Here is a 10,964-nt window from a genome sequence, read left to right as displayed (position 1 = left end):
GGCCTGCTCCTGTTGCCTAGCAACCGAAACGCGTTACGGCAGCTCGGCAAGGGCGCATGCGCGCTGCGGTTTTTACGGCGCTCGCCGCTGTTGCCTGGCAACCAAAACGCGACATGGCGCCTCGGCAACCGCGCATGCGCGGCGGCGCGGTTGACGGCGCTCCTGCTGTTGCCTGGCAACCAAAACGCGGCCCTGGCGGTCGGGAGCCGCGCATGCGCGGTGGCGCCTTTTGCCGCCCTCCTGCTGTTGCCTAGCAACCGAAACGCGGTACAGCAGCGCGGAGCCGCGCACGCGCGGTGGCGGCGCGTTTCGCCAGCGCTCTCTTCCGCCACCTGTTGAACAGACGTCGGTACTGCAGCTGGGGTGCCGCCCATGCGCGCTGGCGCGTTGTGCCAAGCGCTCGCCGCTGCCACCCCGCGACCAATGTTCGGTACTGCAGCTCGGAGGCTGCGAGTGCGCGGGGCTGCCGCGGTCCTGCACGTGCCGTCCGACGGTAACGGTAATGCGGCCCCGGCGGGAGGTGCCGCCGCGCTCGTTGCTTCCTCCCGGTAAGGAAACGCCGCCGGCAAGGAAAGCTCGCACGGGCTGTCTCTGCCCGGCCTCCCTCTCCTCGCGGCGCGGGAGCACAAAGGGACAGGCGGGGCGCTTACCGGCTGCGGGCAGGAGCTGCTGCGGCTGAAGCTGGAGAGGCCAGAGAAAGGTAGAGAAGAAGAAATGGAAGGCTGGCCGGCCGGCAGCTGCCTCCCGCTGCAGGCAAGAGAGAGCCTGCCTCTCCGCGTGTGGAAGGATCCCTCTTCGTAGTCCGCAGCAGGTCAGACCGCCGAGGTGCACCGCAGGGTCCGGATGCGGCACCGACGGTGCGGTACGGCCACGTAGTGTGCGAGCGAGCGAGGCTCCGTGCCTAGGAGGCCTCGTCTCGCAAGACCTATGAGACGCGTGTTCTCCTAGGGGGAGGACGGCCGCGCCGCCGGAGTTACAGAAGAGGAGGGGAGCGGGAGAGGAGCAGAAAGAAGCGTCTCAACGGGCAAATTCTCCTGGCAGTGCCAAGAGCTGTGGTGAGCCCCGGGCCCTCGGGGCCCTGTCTCCCCTCTTCCGCGTTCTGGTCCCTCCCTGCCCCTTCCCCTGGTCCCCTCTCTTTCCCACACCGCTGCCTTTTTTTTTTTTTTTTTTTTTTTTCCTTTCCTCCCTTGTACCCCTGATACTGAAAAGCCGGTCGAAGAAACTCCCTAAGACTCGCTTTGGAGTTTTAGAAAGCAGGCATTCTTCATTGCAGCGCTGGCTGCACGGGGGATAGTTCCACCTAGCGTGCATGCCACAGCTTTAGCACAAACAGGTTATACAGAATAACTAATTGCATGTTAATCAGATTAGTATACATATACATAAAAACGACGGCAACCGATTATCATAGTACTGCCTACGTCCGATCACGTGCAATGAAGGATCCATTTGAGACGAAGGGCTGCTTTTGCAACCACCGACCCATCTGAAGTTCTTGCTGGCTGTCCTCGAAGTCTTTAGTCTTGTCCTTGTTCTTTGATCTTGAAGCTTAACGCAGGTTCAATCACACGTGGTCAGTTTCAGCATTGTTCTCATCCAGCGTACAGGAACATCTAGTCATAAGAGCAAAGAACTGCAAAACTTAGGAGTACCTACCTCTGCTAGTCGATTGCTTGGCTATACTTTTGTCTATTGTTTCAATCGTAGTGTTAGTGTAAGATTTCTAATAATTATTTACCAAATCTCACTTTTGCAGTCACCTAGCAGCAAACCAGTTTCCACAGCTGGTACAAAATATTAAAACCATCCCAATATTTAGACGTGCCATACAGAATGTATGGAAATAGGCTATCAGAGGTGTCCGAGGGGCAGAGGGAGCGCCGGGGGGCGCCCCGAGCCCCAGAGCAGACTCGCTGGCAGGACTCGATAGGCACGCGACTGACTGAATAAACGCTGTCCGCCCGTCCCCTTTGCCCTCCGGGCTGCGTTTGCGCTCCCTTTGCACGAGTGGAGGGGCCGTGAGGGAGCCCAGGGGAGGAGGAGGTGAGGCGCTGGGGGGGTCGGGCCGTGTCCCCCCTGTTCCTGCTGGGCTCCAGCTGTTGCAAATATTCCGGTAAAGAAATCAAAATTTAATCACATAGAAGAGTTAGGTTTGATTAAGAAGTAAAATTGTGAAGCATAACGTATAGGATCGTTAAGTTTGAAACGTAGCCATAGAAACTTTAGGAGGAGCTGTGTTACGCGTGACTCTAGGAACCTTAATATTGTTAAAGTTTGAAAGAGCTAACCCTAGAAACCTCACCAGGAAGTTACTGGTTCTCCTACCTTCTGTTTCAGGAAACTAAGGAAACCGTCGGGGACGCCAGTTTGCTGCTTGGAAACCCCCTTACCCTTCCCATCTCCATTTGAGGATCGAAGATGCCAGTCAGCAGAGCTAAGTGTAACTGACCAATGATTGTTTTTAAATAAGAATATTGATAAGGTTATATAATCAAAGGACCGATCATTATAAAGGTTAAATTTAAGAACGAGCATAGTATGCATTTTTACGGAAGGAGCTTAGGTAACAATGACCTGACAGGAAAAGTCTGTAAAAACTGATGGATTTTGATACTAAGCGGGACACGCCTTTGGAGGAGCGATCCCCCGTGTCCCCAGCGCTGCGATAAACAAAGTGCCCGCTGCTTAACTTCAGGTTGGTGTTAAGGAGTTTTATTCCGGATTTCGGGAACGGTTTTGGCGACCCAGATGGGACCTTGCGAGTGAGACTGGACGAGATCGAGTGTCGATCGAACTCCGGCCGGCACCGAGGTATTCTCGGGGAGAACCGTCACCCTCGACTCGCAAAGCTCCTCGCAGCGTTCCCTGGAAAAAAAGGTAAGGCGCCGCTGCTTTGGAATTTGTTTGGAAAGCCTGCCCGTGAGGCGCGGCGAAAGCTTCGCAGGGTTGGGGCTTGGAGGGTACCCGTCTGCAGTGGAAGCCTAGGCGTCTGCCCGTAAGTCATAAGCGAAAGCTATTGCTGGGTTGGACTTTGTGTATTATTTGGGACAACTGTCATTTGCATTTGTTTGGTATTTGGTATTTGAATGTATAGAAGTATAAAGGCATCAGCAAAATTGTTTAAGAATAAGAGTGCAGGAAATGGAACCGCTGATGAAAAGTTACCAAAACCATCACCGTTGGGACGTTTATTGGCACATTGGGGTGAATTGCAGGAAAAATGGTAAACAAACAGAACTTTGAGTTACAATACTATATTGCAATTACTGTTGTTTTGTAGGAGAGAGAGAGTAAATGGAATAAAGTGCCATAGGTAGATTTGTTCTTTTTAAGTGAACGTATCTGACGGGGACCGGAGGGGAGTCTCCCAGCAGAACCTCTGGTTACAGCTAAACCGGGAGAACAGAAAATGGAATTTGAATTGACACTAGAGTCACCTTTTCAGTTTTAAATACCTTAGAGGGAGAGTTAAGTTTTGAAGAAATTGGTGGTGTCGGTGCAACAAGTGAACGAGAAACTAGACCCTTCTTTAAATCTTTAACAATGAAATTAGGAAAGCAATGGGTCACTCAGCAGTTTTTGTATGTGCCAGATTCTCCTAAAACCCTGTTAAGGAGAGATCTATTTGAGAACTTAGAGGCAGAAGTTAAATTAAAAAATGGAGAGATTAAAACTTCAATTCCAGAAACTAAACGTATCGAAGCAGTGGCTTTGTTGTTAACAGGATGGTTACCGAAAGCAGAAGATTATACCAGTCAAAGTCTAATGCTGTAATTCCAATCGTCTGGACTGGGAAGTTCCTGGTAAATCCAAAAAGCAGAACCTGTGAGAGTTGATTTAAAGCCAGGATGGAATCCGGTAAGAATGAAACAATACCCCCTAAGACCGGAAAGTCGGAAAGGGTTAGCAATGGTAATACAAACATTTTTAAGATACAAATTGTTAATAGAATGCGAATCCAGATATAACACCCCGATCTTGCCTGTTAAAAGGCTAATGAAAAAGATGGTAGATTAGTTCAAGACCTCCTCAGAGCAATAAATCAAATAGTACAAGATATTCATCCGGTAGTAGCAAATCCTTATACTTTGTTAGCAACCCTAACGGAGAAACAAGAATGGTTCACAGTGTTAGACCGAAAAGATGCCTTTTTCCGTATTCCCTTGGATCCCAGTAGTCAAGAGGTTTTTGCTTTGGAATGGGAAAATCCTGAGACTGGGAGAAAAACACAATATACGCGGACAGTCTTGCCTCAAGGCTTTAAGAATAGTCTTACCATTTTTGGAAATCAATTGGCACGAGAATTAGAGATTTGGAAGAAAGAAAATAATCAAGAAATCTTGCTGAAATATATGGATGATCTGTTAATTGTAGCTGAGACGGAAGAACAATGCACAAAGCTAACTATTAACTTTTTGAACTTTTGGGGAATCGGTGGATATCGAGCGTCAAAAGAAAAAAACCCAAATAACCCAGAAAGAAGAAACTTATTTAAATGAGTTTTAAAATCCTAAAAGGACAGAGACAATTGGGAACTGAGAGAAAAGAGGCAATCTGTCGTCTCCCCGAACCTAAGACGAAAAAAATTAATGACGAGCGTTGCCGGGAATGGTCGAGTGGTGTCACCTGTAGATTATAAATTGTGGCTTGCTGGCCCGACCTTTATAGGAGCAGCTCAAAACCTCAAACGATGGATTGGACCGATGCCGAGAAAGCTACTTTCCAAGAACTGAAACAGGCTGTAAGAGGGGTGCCAGCCCTAGGCCTGCCAGATCTCACAAAGAAGACACTTGAACTTTTTGCTCGTGAAAGAAGAGGTATAGCTCTGGGTATCCTGGCCCAATACGTAGGGCCAAGTGGGCGAGCTGTGGCCTACTTCTCGAAGCGATTAGGTAATGTGAGTCTGGGATGCTCTGGTCGTCCGAGAGCCGTCGCTGCAACTGTGCTACTGATCCAGGAAGCTCGTAAGTTCACCTGAGGACAAAGGATTAGAGGACAAAGGATTACTGTACGTTTCCCATATGATAACTGTTGTGCTAAAACAGAGAGGGGGGCATTGGGTATCCCCTAGCAGGATGCTGAAATACCAAGTGGTGTGGCTGGAACAAGATGATGTTTACCTAAACGCTACTACCACCGTTAACCCTGTTGCGTTTTCAACAACCGATCAAGTTAAAGGAGGAGAACTGGAACGTGACTGCTTGCAGACAATCGAAAGAGTTTACTCCAGCTGACTGGATCTCTGAGATGTGCCGCTAGAAGAAACAGATTGGGAACTGTATGCCGACGGAAGCGGTTCCATCTGTGAAGGAAAACGTTTATCAAGATAGACAATAACTACTGAGGAGGTAATTGTGTTGCCAACTTTGCCTTCGACGATATCTGCCCAAAAGGCTGAATTGATAGCTCTCATTCGAGCTCTGGAACTAAGTCAAGGAAAGCGAGTCAACACTTTTGGACAGACTCAAAGTATGCTTTTGGAGTAGTACGTGCGCATGGAGCGATACGGAGAGAAAGAGGACCGTTGCCCGCGCAAGGAACCACCATTCAGCACGCAGAACAAATACTGAAATTGTTAGAAACCATTCAAAAACCAACAGCAGTCACGATAATGCACTGTAAAGCACATCAGTTAGGTAAGACCGGTCCGAACGCAGGTAACCGACTGGCCGATAAAGCTGCTAAAGAGGCTGCGGAAAAAGGCATCCTAGCACTAGTTCCAGAGAAAAGTATAAAATTGCCTAAAGAAACTCCAAATTATAACGAAAAAGATGAAGAATTAATTATTAGATTGCAGGCTAACAAAATGAAACAGGATAGGCTGTAACACCGACAGGTCAAATAATAGTCCCACCCACAATAATAAGAGAAATTGCCCGAGCTGAACATCACAAAGTATATCGGGGAACAGAAAGTGAAATACGACAAAGATTGTTTAAACAATTAGAAGCGGATGTGAAATTTATATATAAAAATGTCCCCGAATCAGTAATAAGATCATCTTTGGGATTATGAAATAAGGAAATTTTTTAGGAGAATATTAGCAAATTGACTTTATAGAATTGCCTTGAAAAGAAGGATCTATCCTAGTTTTAGTTGATATCTTTACTGGGTGGCCCGAGGCTTTCCCTTGTCGCACCGAGAAAGCAAGGGAAGTAGTCAAAGTCTTGCTCAAAGAGATAATACCAAAATGTGGGGTGCCTGTAAGAATGTCATCTGACAATGGCCCTCATTTTATAGCAAAGATTATGAGACAAGCTGAGCAAAGTATTATCTATAGATTGAGACTATCACACCCCATACAGACCGCAAGCGGGGGGGGGGGGGGGAAGAGAGGGCGGGGGGGAGAGAGAGAGAGAGAGAGAATGAACTATACCCTTAAGCAACAGTCGAGTAAAATTTGTCAGGAAACCTCACTCCTCACGTGGGTTAAAGCATTACCCATGGCTCTATTAAGAATCAGAGTATAGCCAGAAGAGAAAGAAAATTTAAGTCATTATGAAATGTTTTATGAAAGACCATATCAAGAGTCCTATGTTCTGAGTATCTTGAGTGCCTTTGGAGATAGGTTTTTAAAAGGTGTTATGATTTCTTTAAGCAATTCTTTTCAAGAACTTTGTCAGTATGTCTCCACAGCTGGACCCTTAGAATTGGACGTAGCAGCGCATCCCTTCCGACCAGGAGATTGAATGTATGTAAAATCACTGAGAAGTGGAAAGGACCGTATCGAGTCATTTTAACAACCCTTATAGCGGTAGAGGTCTGGGAGAAGAACCTTGGCTTCATTATTCAAGAATAAAGAAAGCACCAACAAGAAATTGGAAGTCTAAAGAAACTGGCCCTTTAAAACTGAAAATCTATAAGTAAGTTTCACATTATCTATTTGGGAAAACAGCTGTGTAAAGTTTATACTATTGGGGTTGCTATTAGGAATATTGTCGAGGGCAATAATCTTTTTGTGTGTTTAGAGGGTGTATGTATTTTTTTTTGAGGGGTTCCAAACATGAGATAAACAAAATGAAACAATTATTGTTTGAGCTGTGTTAATCTTGATATTAACCGTTTTTGTAATTTGGTTTAAAAAACCAAAAATCTAGTTTTGTAACTGATTCAAAGTTTTGTAAAGACACAAAATTGAACCTCAGTAACAGCCTGCCTTCCGATTCCAAAGTCCGATGAAAATCTAGTTCCGTGGAGAATACTGACATTGAATTTAACCAAAACTTGAGAAAAGATGCAGAACAATGAGAATCATTTTAGCAAATTAAATGGGATGGATTTAAAAGGCAATTATTTTTTTTAAATTTGAAAGAAGGAATTAGAGCGTTGTGAATTATAACATTACCAAACCATCCACCTCATGGACAAAAGAATTAATTTACTCGCCCTTCGGGAGAAACTTGTACAGGCAGCCCTTGGGGCTGTCAGTTGCCAAAACCGTAGCGACAAGTGCAGGAAGGAACTTGGGATCATATTTAAAATATAAAACGATGTTTAGAATTTCCTGGAGTTCCAGGATCCTTGTTAGAGCCACCCAGAGTCGGGACCGTCTATGGAAATTTAGACTGGTTTAGACAACCAGAGAAAAATCACACATCCTAAACAGAGCTGAATGAAGGTTTATACTTGCAGCTCCTCTGACCCCAAACTCCAACGACTTTCTCTAGTAGCTAAAGCTCTCAGATGGGGATGTGTTTGTAGAAAGTATAATAATATTTTACATGATCTTTGGTCGCCTCTTAATAACGGAAAACATTTAGCTTGGAGTTGACTGTATTAAAGGACAGGTGAAAAGTTCAGGGTTAACTGTTTGGGTGACTAGTGATGATATATGATCCACTCACCTTTTCATGAAGGAGAAAGGCAAATCGTGGACTTCAGCCTTAATAACTCTCTCCTCTCTCTGGAAGAAATCTCCCTTGTGGCCTCGCTGGTGGACCCGGGTAAATGGAAAAGATGATACCTGGCAATCGCCAAGTCTTAGAACTAAAATAAGATGGGTATTCAAATCTGTATTTTGACCCCAGTTAACACCCCTTCCAAATGAGATGACTCTTGCCACCTTTCATTCAATCGAGGAAGTGCCTGCTGCTTAACTTCCCATGGGTGTTGAGAAGTTTTGTTCCGGGTTTCGGTCCCCCAGCTGCGGGCCGGGGCTGGAGGAGCCGCAGGTGCGGGCAGTGAGGCTGCTGGGGCCGTCCCCTCCCTGGAAAGGGGGGGCTGCCGGGGGAGGGGCCGGGGCGGGGCCGGTGGGAGCCGAGGCAGGAGCGGAGCGGAGCAGTGGCCGGGCTGCGGCTGCCCCTCGGGAGAAGGTGAGCGGGGCCGGGCGCCCCTCGGACGGCGAACGTCGGAGGCGGGGGTGGCCCGGGGGAGGTGGGGGCCGCCGGTGCAGAGGCCGGGGGGGAGCCCTGGGGGCTCACAGGGGGCTGGGACCACGTGCGCGCGGGGGGGGGGGTGGGCTCACAGGGCGGCTGGGAGCAAGTGCGCGCGGGGGGGGGGCTCACAGGGGGGCTGGGAGCAAGTGCACGCGGGGGGGGGGGGCTCACAGGGGGGCTGGGAGCAAGTGCGCGCGGGGGGGGGGGCTCACAGGGGGGCTGGGAGCAAGTGCGCGCGGGGGGGGGGGGCTCACAGGGGGGCTGGGAGCAAGTGCGCGCGGGGGGCGGGGCGCAGGGCGGCTGGGACCACGTGCGCGCGGGGGGGGGAGTGCGCTCACAGGGCAGCTGGGAGCAAGTGCGCGCGGGGGGGGGGGGGGGCGCAGGGCGGCTGGGACCACGTGCGCGCGCGGGGGGGGTGCTCACCGGGCCCCGTGGCGGGGCTGCGCAGCCGGCCGGCGGGTTCCGGGGAAAGCCCCGAGGAGGACGGCGGGGTCTGTGTGGGACGCACGGAGCGGCGGCGGCGGCCGCTGCCCGGAGCCGGAGCCGGGCGGGGGGGTGCCGCGCCGCGCCGTGCCGGAGCCGGGCGGCGAAAGCGCGCCGGAGCTGCCCGGAGCGGCGCTGGGGGCTCGGCGGGAACTGCGGCTGCGCCGGCGTGGGGGTGGGCGGAAACGGAAGCGGCTTCCCCTCGGGGTCAGGCAGCAGGGCGGGCTGCCTCCCGGGGCATGCCGGGAGCTGTAGTTTTCGCGGACTCGGCGGCCGGGCGGCAGCGTGGCTCTCGGGCGCGGCGTAGTCCTTGCTGCCGCCGCGGCCCCCGGAGTCCGACCAGGTCAGACGCAGGAGCGTTGCCGGTTTCGTGTGGTTTTCCGCGGGCTTCCCGCTGCACCCGCTCCCCGACCAGCCGTGCGGACGCGCGACCCGGGCGCATGCGCCGTCCTGCGCGTGGGGCAGCCCGGCGTTCGCTCGTCGGCTCCGGCCCCTCCGGCGCATGCGCGGTGTCCGGGTGCAGCGTGGTGGCGCGCAGGGCGCGGGTCTGGGCGGCAGCGGGCGAGCGCCGGGACCGCGGGTGAGGCGAGCGATCCCCTCCGGCGGGGGCAGGGGCAGGGGCGGGGGCGGGGGGGTGCCTCCTGCCCGCTGGCCGCCGGGCGCTGGCGGGACGGGAAGCTGCGAAGCGGCCGCCGCGGCAGGCTCCCGGTCTGCCGGAGGCGAGCCGGGCCAGGGCAGCGCCAGGCAGTTCCCCGAGAGCCGATAGAAGGGAAGAGGGGACGGAGGCGGGCACCCCCCAGGCGCGGCCAGCGGGCGCCTCCCCGAGTCGCCGGAGCTCCCCCGGCGCCTTCCCCCGGCCCCGCTCGGCCCGTGCGGCTGCCCCCAGCTCCAGCCCCTCCCCTGAAGCCTGTGCTGTAGCCGCAGGCAGCCCCCGAGCCCTGTCGTGAGGGCAGCAAGCTGGCCCTCCCATGTTCTCGAGTCTCCCTGAACGTGGGTGCCGTTAGCAGCGGCGCGGGGAACGAGCGGCGTCTGCGGAAGCCCCTGCGGAAGGAGGGGCTCTGGCCAGGGTCGAGCTACAGTAATAACGGTCACTGCTGCCTCTTTCCCTCTCCCAGAGGTCACGCTGTGAGTGCGGTTGTCTGTTCGTCCCCGGGGATGCCGTTGACTGCAGCAGCCTCAGGCTCGCGTGGGCTGTCTCTGCCTGGCCTCCCTCTCCTCGTGGCGCGGGAGCACAGAGGGACAGGCGGAGCGCTTGCTGGCTGTGGACGGGAGCTGCTGAAGCTGGAGAGGCCACAGAAAAGTAAAGAAGAAGAAACGGAAGGCCATCTGTCTGGCAGCTGCCTCCCGCTGCAGGCAAGAGAGAGCCTGCCTCTCTGGGTGTGGGAGGATCCCTCCTCATAGTCCGCAGCAGGTCAGGCTGCCAGGGTCTGTATGCATGACCAGCAGCGCGGTACGGCCACGTAGTGAGCGAGCGAGCGAGGCTATGTGTCTAGGAGGCCTCATCTCGTAAGAGCCGCGAGACGCTCGCGTGTTCCGTTATGTGGAGGAGAGCCAAGCGACTGGAGTTACAGAAGAGGAAGGGAGGAGAGAAGGAGAAAGAAGCGTCTGCACTGGCAAGGTCTCCTGGCAGCTCCAAGAGCGAGAGCTGTGGTGAGTCCTGGGCCTCCGGGGCCCTGTCGCTCCTCTTGTGCCTCCCGGTCCCTCCCTCCCTCCCCCTCTCCTGACCCCCTCGCTTTCTCTTGCTGCTGTGACTTTTTTTTTTGTTTGTTTGTTTTTTATTATTTTTATTTTGCTTCCCTGTACCTCTCCTCTTCTGTCTATTCTCTTGTCCTGCTCCCTCTTCCCCCCCCCCTTTCCTTCGACTGCCCCCCTTTCTTTTTCTCTCTGCGTTCTTGTCCTGCTCCCTCTCCCTCTCCCCGCCCCCCCCCCCCGCCCCGTCTTTGTCCTGCAGCCAGTCGCTGTTTTTTCCTTTTCCATCTCCTTGTCCTGATCTGCATCCGCCTCTTTCCCCGCCTCCCAATTTCTCTGGCCTGTTCCCCTAGTGTTCTTTTCCTCTCCGTACCTGTACGTGTCGCTCTGTGTCCCTGCCTTCCTATCTCTCTTCTT

The 10,964-nt window shown here is 52.7% G+C and overlaps 1 long non-coding RNA gene across 1 annotated transcript; it reads right to left on the bottom strand.

The window, feature by feature from the left end:
- Positions 1–1,041: 1,041 nt before the first annotated feature.
- Positions 1,042–9,015, bottom strand: LOC142028039 (uncharacterized). The gene is made up of 3 exons (XR_012649362.1): positions 8,799–9,015; positions 7,845–7,986; positions 1,042–1,613 (listed from the first exon to the last, which is right to left on the bottom strand). It is a non-coding gene; the product is annotated as an uncharacterized LOC142028039 (long non-coding RNA).
- Between the last annotated feature and the right edge of the window lie 1,949 nt (positions 9,016–10,964).

The sequence above is a fragment of the Buteo buteo genome, unplaced genomic scaffold (genome assembly GCF_964188355.1).
Source record: "Buteo buteo unplaced genomic scaffold, bButBut1.hap1.1 HAP1_SCAFFOLD_113, whole genome shotgun sequence".
Classification (NCBI taxonomy): Eukaryota; Metazoa; Chordata; class Aves; order Accipitriformes; family Accipitridae; genus Buteo; species Buteo buteo.
This window is presented reverse-complemented; position numbering and strand designations above follow the sequence as displayed.